Source organism: Capricornis sumatraensis, chromosome 14, assembly GCF_032405125.1.
Source record: "Capricornis sumatraensis isolate serow.1 chromosome 14, serow.2, whole genome shotgun sequence".
In the NCBI taxonomy this organism is placed as follows: Eukaryota; Metazoa; Chordata; class Mammalia; order Artiodactyla; family Bovidae; genus Capricornis; species Capricornis sumatraensis.
In genome coordinates this window covers 12329031-12343064 of record NC_091082.1, presented here as the reverse complement: position 1 = coordinate 12343064, position 14034 = coordinate 12329031, and positions in this window count along the sequence as shown.

Below are 14034 nucleotides of genomic sequence, written 5' to 3'. Positions count from 1 at the left end.
TGGCCCAGCCTGGAAAAACGCCGGAGTTCCTACTCTCAGCCTGACCGGCACTGTGTGTCTGTTTAGCATGAGCTGGTCAGCTAGCAAGTCTTCACAGAGTTAAAGGGGGGATTGCTGGTGAAGAGCCAGCAGATTCTTGGCCTACAAGCACTGCTCCTCTGTGAATTCATTATGCCATCTGGCTGCCAGTGGAACTCAAAACTTGGAAGGCAGAGGACAGTGTTATCTGGAATTCACCGTGCCCAGCACCCGAAGTGCCAAATTTCGGGAGGACAAGAACCGTAGCCAATGAAAACTCAATCTCCCCTGCTCCACCTCCTGCAAAGTCCAGCTCAGGCCCAAGAGGTGGGGGAAAGATCACAGACTCCCAGGACATCCCAAGTCACAAGTGCTTTGGGAACCAAGTGTCTAGAACCCTTGAGGACTTGCTGAAGTGATCACAAACCCCCAGGCCAGTCCCAGACCTAAAGGGGATTGCTGGCGCACAGGGGCCTCAAGTGGGGGCTCAGGGAGGGGTCCAGCATCACGTTCAAGAGTGTAAGTACTACCAGAGTCCACAGCGGAGCTAAGGTGGGAAACACCCAGGGTGGAGAGAGACAACCGGAAGAGAACTTACTGCTGGAATGCCTTAGCGAGAACACAAGCTCACACAGACCACTTACCGAACATGACTGAGGCAGGGAAGGCGGGAAGGTAGAGAAAGCATCCACAATTTCAAAACTTCTGAATGTTCTTAGTAATACTGATGTGGTTCCCAGGAACCAGGACTCTTGAGATATTTGTGTAATTTATTTAATTTAAACGCCATTCTCCTTTTGTTCATTTTGCTAATAAAGTGGTTTTGAAATGTGTACAAATGCATGTGTTCAGGTGGTTTTACAGAGAAACAAACAAGTCACCTCCAGAAAGAGGTGGCCTTGCTTTGCCCAGTCCCTGGGGGAAAAAAACAGAAAGCTAAGACTTCTCCTTGAGTCTCCCAGCTCCTCTCTGGGGTCTGGTTTTCCACTCCTGGGAATGAATAAACTCCCATGATACAGCTGAAGAACAGAAATAGGGTGAAACACCTGGTCCAAGGGATCCTCCAACTCAAGACCAGTTCCCAGAGCCAAATTTGTGATTTCTGTGGCTATCAGGGAAGTCGAACTTCCACTGTTTCATTGTGCTAGTACTTCAGCACTTATGAGATGTCTCCCGAACGGGCCAATCCTATCAATACGCAGCAAAGCTTTCAGAATCCCCAGTTCGGGGGAGCACACAGCCTAATCCCACATTTCCTTCTCCTGTTTGTGAGACAATGGAGCGAGCAAAAGGCCAAAGGACTCGAGTGTCACAACAAGCTTGGCTGACCCAGAACTTTGTTTGCTAACTGTAGGAAATAAGAGGAACCACAGAAAAACAGCAAAGACTTCTTCTGTCTGAAAGAGACAGAAATAGGATGAAGTGGCAAGAGATGGAGGGCTAGAGATAAGACAAAGCAAAGAAGGAAGGAAGATCAGTAGGATAGACGAATGGAAACAAAGACACCAAGAGCGCTAGAAGAGGGGGAAACAGGTGAAGGACGAAGAAGATAGGTTGCAGAGGCAGAGAAGCCATTGAGTTCCAAAACAACCACGTATCGAAAATAATCTTGCCTCACCGTGCTATTTAAATGCCCTTCAAGTTCTGAGTAAGCTGGCAATGGGCATCCCTCCACACCCCCCCCGCCTTTTTTTTTATTTAAATTTATTTATTTTAATTGGAGGCTAATTACTTTACAATATTGTATTGGTTTTGCCATACATCAACATGAATCCGCCACAGGTGTTTCCCATCCTGAACCCCCCTCCCCCCTCCCTCCCTCCCTTTTGAATTTTATATGAATTTTTAATGATACTATCTTAGCCTGACCACTAAAAGTAGAACATGAGACAAAAGCAGGTATTTGAGAAGTGACCCCAGGGAGCAGGCGTGAAAGGCAGAAGGAGTGAAACAGGCAGGGAGGGAAGACCAACAAAAGAGTGAGTTACTGTGGCAGCCCCTACAGAGGGCAACTGGGGCTCCAACCTCCTGGAGGCTGCGAAGTGCACCTCCAAACTGACCTGGAGAAACGTTTAACCATCTTTCCCAGCTTCTCTTGGTCAAGGGTGGCCTGTATGGGTTACAAGGACATGAGCACAAAGTAGTTCCCGAGGGGCCCTTTGCTATGGGATCAGGGAAGCCCCCCAGGGCAGGAAGGAAGAGATGTGTTTGGCTCCAGGAAAGGCCAGCAGGTAAGACTGCTCAGAACTATTACCTCTCAAGAGGGTTCAGAGGAGAGTTTTGAGCGGCATATAAGCAGCATCTAAATCAGATGCGTTTCTTTAACCTGTCTTTAAAACCCATTTTTACCATTAGTTGTAAAACTACAACATGGCTTTAGCAGTCTTTAGGGAAGAAGTGTCAAAACTTTTATGTTAGCTAGACTTACTGTGGTTATTATTTCACCATATAAACAAATATCAAATCATTATATTGTATACCTTAAACTAATAAATTATTATATGTCAATTATATCTCAATTTTTAAATTCTATAAGATCATCTCCCCATTCTACCATGGAATGGAATATTTTAAGACTATGCATTCCTAAACCTGGTCTCTAATACAATTCATTATTAATAGGTACCAGGGCCCCTCAGAGCAATGATTGGTTACAGGGCCAGGGCAGGGTAGGGACAAAATGAATCTGAAACAACTTTTTATGCCAGGAGGCAAGAAATTGTTCCCCCAAAATGATGGAGGCATATCACAAGGTCACAGGAATCAGATTCAAGCACCTTCTACTAACCAAATGTAGGGTAATTGGGGCACCAAAATAAACACAATGGTGGATTTTAAACCACTAAAAACAATAATTGTGACTATACCAGTACTAGGTAGATAGATCTCAGGTGCTCTTGCCAGTGATTCAGTCATGTCCAACTTTTGTGATCCTGTGGACTGTATGTAGCCTGCCAGGCTCCTTTGTTTAAGGGATTTTCCAGGAAAGAATCCTGGAGTGGGTTGCCATTTCCTCTAGATAGGTAGATAGAAGATAATTACAGAGGATTCGTAGTATTTTTTAACATCTGGAAAGGTTAGTCCCCACCTACAACGTTTTTATGATATAGTTTTCTTAGTTAAGGATGTAATGTTCTTTCCTATTTAGATCTCCTTTTGATAATTTACGTAGTGTTTTCTCATATAGATCTTACACATGTCTCAAGTTTATTCCTAGTTTTTTTTTTTTTTTTACCTTTTTGTTATATAATGTAATCTTGTATTTTCTAACTGGTTGATGTTTGCTATTGATTTCTGTATATTAACTTTGTACCCAGAGTACCTGGTGAATTCTTACAATATTAATAGTTCTGTGATAGTTTGGCTATTGAATATTTCAAGTTTGTCAGCAATACAGACTATGTCTACAAATAATTATAATTTTATCTCCTTTTCAAATCTTTATACCTCTAATCTCTTTCTCTTATTTATTTGTCTTGACTAGTTCCTCCAAAACTGATATTAAATAATGCTGGTGAAAGTAGACATCCTTCTCTTATTCTCTGACTTTAATGCTAAAGTTTCTACTTTTTATCATTAAACATCATTCTGACTTTAGTATTGGAAATATACTTTATAATTTTTTTCACATTTTTATCACAAAAGGATTGAGAAAAATCAATGTCTTTCATGACAGTGTGAGACACTACATTGACCAGCTCTCCAGTGAAACTGGTAACATTTGTTTTTTTAATTTAAGCCTCTATAAATGGTCCTAAAAAGGAAAACAGCAAATTAAGAAATATCTATTCAAGATAGCTATTAAAAGAATATAGATATAAGATATTATAAAAAACACAGAGGTAAATTTTCATGACCTAGGATTTGGCAAAATATTCTTAGATATGACACCAAATGCACAATAAAAGAACAATAAAAGAAAAAAATAGGTACATTGAATTCATCACAATTTTGTGCTTCAAAAGACACCATCAAGAACATAAAAAGACAACCCACAGAACGGGATTAAATATTTGCAGATCATACATATGATAGCAGCAACTTGTATCTAGAACATTAAAAAACACTTACAACTCAAAATATTCTAATAGACATTTCTCCAGGGAAGATTTACAAATGGCCAATAAGCACATGTCAACATCATCAACATCATTTGTCACCTGGGAAATGCAAACCAAACCCACAATGACTTATCCACATATATACATTCTTAATATTCTTTTCCATTATGGTTTATCATAGGATATTGACTATAATTCCCTGCGCTATACATTAGGATCTTGTTGTTTACACATGTATAACTGAGTCACTTCACTGTACAGCAGAGATTGGCACAACATTGTAAATCAACTATTCTTTAATATACACGAAGGTTTATACTAACATTATTCATAATAGTCAAACAGCGAAAATCCAAATGTCCACCAATATATGAAAAGATGAATAAGTGAAATGTGGTATACTCATATAATGCAATATTATTTGGACGGGAAAAGGAATGAAGTACTAATACAGGCTATAATGCGGGTGAACCTTGAAAAATATGTTGAATGAAAAAAACCAGACACAAAAGATCACATATGATATTGTTCCATTTACATGAAATGTCCAGAGTAGGCATGTATACAGAGACAGAAAGTAGATTAGTGATTGCTTAGGTCTAGGAAGGAACTGAACTGAAGTCGCTCAGTCGTGTCCAAATCTGCGACCCCATAGACTGTAGCCTACCAGGCTCCTCTGTCCATGGGATTTTCCAGGCAATAGTACTGGGGTGGATTGCCATTTCCTTCTCCAGGGGATCTTCCCAACCCGAGCTCGAACCCGGATCTCCCACATTGTAGACAGACGCTTTACCGTCCTGAACGGAATTAGGAGATGAGATGATGGTTAAAAGGTACAAGGTTTCTTTAGGGGGTGATGAAAGTGTTCTGGCGTGCTGCGATTCATGGGGTCACAAACAGTCGGACACGACTGAGCGACTGAACTGAACTGAACTGAAAATGTTCTAAAATTGACTGTGGTAATGGTTGCACAACTCTGTGAACACACTGAATTGTACACTTAAAAAAAGAGAAATTTGACATCTAGACACCTCGTAATGAAACTTAAGAACACTAAAAACAAAGAGAAGTCCTTAAAAGGAGCCAGAAAGAAAACAGTTCACTACAAAACATCAATAATTACATTATCAGCCAACTTCTCAACAGAAAAAAATGGAAGCCAGCAAACAGTAAATTAATGTCTTCAAAGTGCTAAAACAACCATCAACTTAAAATTGTATACTCAAGAAAATTGTCTTGCAAGAATGAGTGTAAAATAAAGATATTTTCAAATAGACAACAATTGAGAGAGTTGACTATCATGACTTTCAATAAAGTAGCTTCAGAAAGATGAATATTGGGAAGAATGAAAATTATTCCAGAAGTAAGGTTTGAGATTCAAGAAGAAAGATTAAACAAGGAAACTGGTAAACATATTGGTAAATATAAAGAAATGTCTATATAAATAAATTTAAAAATTAAAATAACAAACTACAAGAGTATATAAAGAGAAGGCAACCAGAGTTAAAGTGTTCAAATGTCTTCTTATTTTTCAGAGGAGAAGCGTTACAGTATTAAATTCAAATCTATTAAGCATGAATATAAAATTTGAATAGTACATCATAAGATAGCAAAGAATATAATTTCCAAACCAGTGAGGCAGAGGAGAATAGGATAATAAAACAACCCACATGATGAAAATTTAATAAGCTGTTTAAAAAGCCAGTACATAGGGGGGAAGAAGCATAGAAAATGTAGAGCTGATAAAAAGAAGATAGAAATAAGCCCAAATACACAAATCACAAAAAATATAATTAATCTCACTAGTAAAAGAAATTTTCTGATTAGATTAAAATTAAATTCAGAGACCCTGTAAAACATAGGGACACAAAAATGGAAGAAAACATTTACAAGACAAATACTAACCAAAAGAATGAAGTAGCTATATTAATTGCAAAAAATTGGCTTCTAAGACAAGGAGGCCATGAAGCATAAAGAAGACTACTATGTCATGATAAAATTTTCAACAGTTCTAAATTTGAATGTACCCAATAAAAGTCTTAAAATAAATACAGCAAAATTGGTATTTTAAAAACTGGAAAAGATGGCAAATCCAGCAACATAATGGAAGACTTCAATATACTGTTGGTAACTCATACAGATTTTTTTAAAGTTAGGTATGAAAGAGTTAAGCAATAAAATACACAATCTTGATTTAGTGAACATACATAGAATTCTGCACACAACAACTAAAATGTACACTTCTTAAGTACATATGAAATATTTACAAAAATCGTTCATATACTAGGCCCTACAGCAATTCTCAACAAATTTCAAACATAGGTATCATTCCACACTTTGTGACCCCACACTGTAGTTAAAAATCAGTTACAAAAAGGGAATAAAAAGGTATGCATTTTTAAAAATTTTAAAAACACTTCTGAAAAACTCATAGTCAAAGAAGAAATTATATGGAAACTTTATAACACTTAGACCTAAACAGTAATGAAAATGCTACCTATCAAAACCCATGGCACACAGGGAAGAGTGCATCAGAGCAAATGGATAGCTCTGCTGCTGCTGCTCAGCCGCTTCAGTCGCATCCGACTCTGTGCGACCCCATAGATGGCAGCCCACCAGGCTCCTCCGTCCATGAGATTTTCCAGGCAAGAGTACTGGAGTGGGGTGCCATTGCCTTCTCCGTTATAGCTCTAAATGCTTTTATCAAAAAAGGAAAAAGACAAAAATTAACGAACCAAATATTCAACTATGGCAGCTGGGAAAGAAACAAATGTAAAGAAAACAAAAGAAAGGAGACAGTAAGAACCGCTAACGTCCTTTCAATGGTTACTATATGCCATGCGCTCTTCTAAGTCCCTCATGTACAGAAACTAATTTAATCTTCCCAACAACTCTAAGAGGTACATACTGTTAGTATCTCCATTTTACGGATGAGGAAACTGAGGCTCAAAAAAGTTAAGTGAATTTCCCAAGATCATTCAGCACAACTCAATGAATGTGGAAGGCCTAGGAATTTAGCTCAGACAATCTGGCTCCAGAGTTTAAACTCTTAGCTAATATAAAGTTGAAAACTTAAATGAAATGAATAAATTGCTAGTAAATATAATGTACCAAAAATGGAATCAAGAAAACAGTAGAAACCTGAAAAGTCCTGTAACTATTAAGTGAAATCATCAGTTCAAAATCTTCCCACAGAGAAAACATCAGGTCCAAATTATTCTATTTTTTAGAATTATGAGAAAAATATCTTAGATATTTGACTCTACTTTATATACACTCTTCCAGAAAATGCAAAAAACAAACAAATAAAACAAGTGGAAGGAAAGTCAAGCTCAGATTTCCCCTTCTTTCCTCTTCCCTCCCCTTCTTCTTCTCTTCCTTCTTCTCTCTCTGCCATCTCCCCCCAAAACCAACTCTCTCTCTCTCCCTCCTCCCTCCCCATAAAAGCAGATCCTCATGGTCCTGCATGCCTGCTAGAGCTGCCAGCCATCACATGTGAAGCTGGAGAAAGTGATTTAAGCAGAGAGTGTCTACTTATCCTTCATTCTCCAAATTTAGTCACATGGCAAACCTAGCTGCAAGGGTGGGTCTGGGAAATTTGGTTTTTATCTGAGTGTCAACGTGTCGAGTTCTTCAGGGTTCTTATTACTTAGAAAAAAGGAGAAATGAATATAGGTACAGCTAGAAATCACTACAATATCCTCTAACTAGATTTCTACTATACACTTGATACCAAATCCGAAAAAGAAAAATTACAGACCGATCACACTTAAAAACAGAATTGCAAAAACCCTAAAAGAAGACCCAGCAATGGGTTCATCCAAGTTGAGTTTATCCTAGGAATATCAGAGTGGTTTACATTTTTTCAGCTTATTAATATAATTCATTTCATTAACAGGCTAAAGGAGAAACATGCTCCACCAGATGCTGAGACATATTTTAAAGTTATAGTAATTAAAACAGTCATATTAGCATAGGTATAAACAAAGCTAATGGAACAATATAGAAAGCCCAGTAATGGGCTCATTCAACTGAAAACTTAGTAAATAGGAAAGTTGCCCTTGTAGATCACTGAGGAAAGGATAGACTGTTTAATGAATGGCCCTGGGAAAACTGCTCTCTAGTTGGAGAAAAATAAAATTGGACCTGACCTCACACCATTTATAGAAAAGCAATTCCAGATAGATTAAGCTCTTTGATGTAAAAGGCAAAGGTTTAAAAAGCTAGCATATCAAAATATATGTATAACCTTAAATAGGAAACGACATTAAACAAGAAAACAAAAGATTGATAAATTCACCTACATTAAAATTAGACTTCAGTTCATCGAAAGAACATAAAGTGAAAATACAAAACACAAATGGACATAAATATTTGCAACATAAATATAACCAACAGAATATTACTATCCACAATATTTAGATACTCTGAAGAGTCAACAAGAAGGAAAACAACTCAAAACAAAAATGGGCAAAAGAAGTAAACAGCCATTTTGTTGGGAAAACACAGATAGCAAATAAACATATGAACAGATACTTAAACTCCTTAATAAACTGGGAAGTACAAATTAACACCACAATGAGATATCATTTTCCAGCCACAAAATAAGCCAGATTATTCATCTGAAGTGTCTACTGCTGGCGAGAAAGTGAAGCAACAGGAATTTACAGGCTATGTGCAGCCCAATGATGGGAATAAACTGATTCAGTAGCCTTGGAAAATGATTCAGAATTTCAAGTTGAATGCTCTCATATAGTACAGCCAGCAATTCCACTCTGGGATATACACCAGAGAATCTCTTTCACCTGTAGCCCAAGAGACAAGTACAATGGATGTTTATCTATTCCCAGGATGCAATATCATGCATAGTGGAATTGAATAGACCACAGCTAGATATAACAGTGTAAATAAATACCACAAACAACATTTTGAGTGAAAAAACTTTTCATAGGACTATGGACTGCATGCTATCATTTTTATGAAAGCAAGCAAAACCAAACTCTCCTCTCACACATATCCATATATGTCAGGGCTCACACATATGTGGGAGAACTATTTAAAGCACACACAGAGACACACAGGATTTCAGATAGTGGTTACTTGGGCAGGAATTGAGGGACAGAGGCAATGGGCCACATACACAGCCTCAGTGTTATTGATCATTGGGGGAGGTCACAGTTGTTTGCACTATTACTTGCTTTACATAGTCATTGCATATACTCATTAACTTTTAAATATTATATGATAAGAGAATTTAAAGAATATTTAAGGACAGGGTAATACTCATGATAATGCCAAAAGAAAGAAGCAGAATATAGAACTCTGTGTATAGTATGCATCTGTTTCATTTTAAAACAGATACATACTTCATGTGTGAATATTTGTGAGTATAGGAAAAAACTGGGCAAAAACAAAATATTATGAATGAATATCTTTGGATATTGGGATGGCACCTGATTTTTTTTTTCTTTCTCTTTCCTGTGTTTTCCAAATAGTTCACAGGAGCATAAATGTATATTAAGTTGACAATTAAAATTTTTAAGTTTGGGGGGAGTTCCCTGATGGCCTGGTGGTTAGGATTCTGGGCTTTCACTGCCATGGCCCAGGGTTCAATCCTTGGTTGGGGACCTGAGATCCCACAAGCCCAGCAGCTTGGTCAAAAAAAAAAAATTAAGTTTGCTAAGAATTAAACTACTTTTAATAAAAATTCTGTCAATGTCCACTTTTAAAAAATCATTTCAACTCTATTTTTTTTTTCACAGTCAGAAATCTCATCTACTTTGTGGTGCAAAAAATGGACACATCCATTAGGACCTTGAACTTCCAGAGTAGCTTTGCTTGAGGGATGACAGGGGAGGTGATAATGGCCCCATGGTGAAAGGACAGATGCTAACAGGGCGTGACGGGGGAGCCGCTGGCACTATGACCCAGATTGGGGCACAGGTATAACTACAGCCCTGCTGTACCCCTGTCCCAACCCACTGCCTGACTTCAGGGCTGGCCAACAAGCAACTTCAGTTCAGTTCAGTTCAGTTCAGTTCATTCACTCAGTCGTGTCCAACTCTTTGCAACCCCATGGACTGCAGCACGCCAGGCCTCCCTATCCATCAGCACCTCCCAGAGTTTACCCAAACTCATGTCCATTGAGTTGGTGATGCCATCCAACCATTTCATCCTCTGTTGTCCCCTTCTCCTCCTGCCCTCAATCTTTCCCAGAATCAGGGTCTTTTCAAATGAGTCATGTCTTCACATAGGGTGGCCTAAGTATTGGAGCTTCAGCATGAGTCCTTCCAGTGAATATTCTGGACTGATTTCCTTTAGGATTGACTGGTTGGGTCTCCTTGCAGTCCTAGGGACTCTCAAGAATCTTCTCCACAGTTCAAAAGCATCACTTCTTCAGTGCTCAGATTTCTTCATAGTCCAACTCTCACATCTATACATGACTACTGAAAAAAAACCATAGCTTTGACTAGATGGACCTTTGTTGGCAAATTAATTTCTCTGCTTTTAAATACACTGTCTAGATTGGTCATAGCTCTTCTTTCAAGGAACAAGTGTCTTTTGATTTCATGACTGCAGTCACCATCTTCAGTGATTTTGGAGCCTGAAAAAATTAATCTGCCACTGTTTCTACTGTTTCCCCATCTATTTGCCATGAAGTGATGGGACTGGATGCCATAATCTTCGTTTTCTAAATGTTGAGCTTTAAGCCAGCTTTTTCACTCTCCTCTTTCACTTTCATCAAGAGGCTCTTTAGTTCTTCTTCACTTTCTGCCAAAAGGGTGGTGTCATCTGCATATCTGTGGTTATTGATATTTCTCCCGGCAATCTTGATTCCAGCTTGTGCTTCCTCAGGCCCAGCGTTTCTCATGATGTACTCTGCATATAAGTTAAATAAACAGGGTGACTATACAGTCTTGACGTACTCCTTTTCCTATTTGGAACCAGTCTGTTGTTCTATGTTCAGTTCTAACTGTTGCTTCCTGACCTGTATACAGGTTTCTCAAGAGGCAGGTCCGGTGATCTGGGATTCCCATCTCTTTCAGAATTTTCCAGTTTATTGTGATCCACACAGTCAAAGGCTTTGGCATAGTCAATAAAGCAGAAGCAGATATTTTTCTGGAACTCTCTTGCTTTTCCTATGATCCAGCAGATATTGGCATTTTGATCTCTGGTTCCTCTGCCTTCTCTAAAACCAGCTTGAACATCTGGAAGTTCACGGTTCATGTATTGTTGAAGCCTGGCTTGGAGAATTTTGAGCATTACCTTGCTAGCGTGTGAGATGAGTGCAATTGTGCGGTAGTTTGAGCATTCTTTGGCATTGCCTTTCTTAGGGATTGGAAAGAAAACTGACCTTTTCCAGTCCTGTGGCCACTGCTGTGTTTTCCAAATTTGCTGGCACGTTGAGTGCAGCACTTTCACAGCATCATCTTTTAGGGTTTGAAACAGCTCAACTGGAATTCCATCACCTCCACAAGCTTTGTTTGTAGTGATGCTTCTAGTTCTTTCTGGTGAGAAATGGCAACACAAGTATGTGGCATGAGTATAGTACGTGGTGAAGGTCCACCTTACAGAGCACCGAGAGCTGGAGCTGGGGAGGCTGGGGAGAGAGCCTCCCCTCTCCCCAGGTCAACCTTGAGGGACCCTGGACGGAGGGAGTACAGAGCTGGGAGCAGTGGGCCAAGGTAGCCAGAAAGCCACACATCTGGGGTCTGTGCTGATCTGGGCAGTGGTGTTCAGAAGAAGCTGGAACTTCCTCACTTGGGTTTTGTCATCATCTTCAGAGTAGCACAGACTTGGGTCTTGGTGTGCTTGAACCTTAAGAATGGAGGGGCGGGGGACCCTACAAACAGGACCACACACCCTACCAGGGGTGTGGACAGAGGGCCAGCGTCATTAGCTGCCCATAGCACAAAGGGCAAGTTCAGGGCAGGAGGCAGAATGCATTCCCTGGCCCCATCCCAGCAGGGATACAGGAGGACTATGGTTCCCCTTGAGCCCACTCCCAGCAGCAGGCAAGACAGGGAAGGGGTGAAGAGGCGCCTCCTAGAGCAGCTGAGTCTCCCCAGCCCACCAGCCAGGGCCCGGCCCTACTGCCAAACTTGAGTGTGGCCATGTTAGACCATCCAGCCTCAAGCCTGCTGCCAGCTGACCATGGTCACAGTGTGATCTCAGGCCAGACTGGCAGAACTGCCCCCAGCTGAGCCCAGCCCAAATGACTGACCCACAGATCATGAGACACAAAGTTGTTTAAGCCTCTAAGATCTGGGCATCTTGTTCTGTCATGCATGGTTGGTTCCCTGAAATCAGAGCCGGGGGCAAATATTTCACAGGAGAGACACAATCCCAAAGGGTAGTGAGTGTGGGTGGAGAGTGGGCCCTGGTTCACCAGGAGTCACCCAGTTGGCCCCGCAGCAGATGTGACCACACCCCCGGGACAGCTGAGGAAAGAGGAAGGAGGGAACTTGACGACTTTCCATCTAGTCTCCCTCTTCCCATTAGCCAAGATTTGCCCCTTGGGGAGTGAGCTTCCACACCATCAAAGGGCACCCCAACCCCTTGGACAGCCATTCAGAAACCCAGGGGCCCTGCAGTCCACCCACAGCCAGAAGTGGCAGAAGAAACAGCTGAAGGAGACTGCTCCCTCCCCCAGCGCCAGGCGGGCGGCCGGAGTGGGCTAAGCTGGATCCCAGGTAAATTCCATCTTTAATATTCTAGGGGTTAAGCTGCGTAGTGAATACAGATATGTTTGTTTTATTATTCTTTACATCTTTCTACATATGTGAAGTTTTCATAATATTGTTTCGAAATTCTATTGAAAAACAAGTACATGATTGCAGGTTTTTTTTTTAATTTTGCTTTTTCAAGTAGGATAAGTGAAAGAGTTGGAGCAAAGCACTTCCTTTCTGAGCTTTTGCAAACATCAAGAGTGTGAATTCGCAAGTTTGGTCATGACTAGTTACTGACCGCAGAGCACTTATGAGTTTTTTTTAGAGAATTGTAAAATGTGACAGTGGTACCATATTAAATTGCATCAAGGGATTTGAAAGGAAAAGTTTTTTTGGTTCCAGGAAATCTAATTTTAAGTGTCTGTATTTTACGAGTTTGTTTTTTTTTTTTTTTTTCAGAATGACCCTCTACTCTAAAAGCTATCACATTTCAGTTTGTTGGACACACTGAAGTTAGTAATATGTGAAAGTGAAAGTTTAGTCGCTCGGGCTCCTCCCTTCATGGGATTTTCCAGGCAAGAGTCCTGGAGTAGGTTGGAGGATCTTCCTGACCCAGGGACAGAACCCGGGTCTCCCACATTGTAGGCTAAACGCTTTACTGCCTGAGCCACCAGGGAAGTCTAATAACACATAATCTTTCTAAAAATCCTTCCGTCTTATTACATTTGCCTAGAATTGCAAAAATGCGATTTAACATTGATATCAAAAACACTTCCAGCGAATTCCTAAACAGAAGCAATTCCTCTGATCCAAAATACTTTAGAACAATGTCCATGGACAGAACAATATTGTCCTGATTCAAATGAAACCGAGCCGAGGGTTGGAGAGCTCCCTCAAGGGACCTAGGAGAACGGTCAAACCCTAAGCTTCAGAGGAAGCGACAAGATCAAGGTGATAAGCTTGGTTCATTTGCTTGCCTCTTCCCCCTTTTATCTGATTTGTTGTCGCGAAGAAAGGGATTGACTAGCATCTCAAAGCAGAGGGTCAGACGCACGAAGACCTGCTGGTTAACTAGCCTGGTGCCCCACTACTCCTCAGCTCCACAGCGACCCGCTACCCAGCGGGAGGCCACAACCCCCGAAAGGCCTTGTGGGCCTGGGGCGAGGCCGTCCATGGATTGGTGGGCCCGCGTCTCCAGGAGAGCGGCGATTGGCCAGCTCTGGGAATGGGGCGTGGCTAAGGCAGTTGCGGGAATTGGAGCCGTGACAGGGGGAGGAACTCGGTCT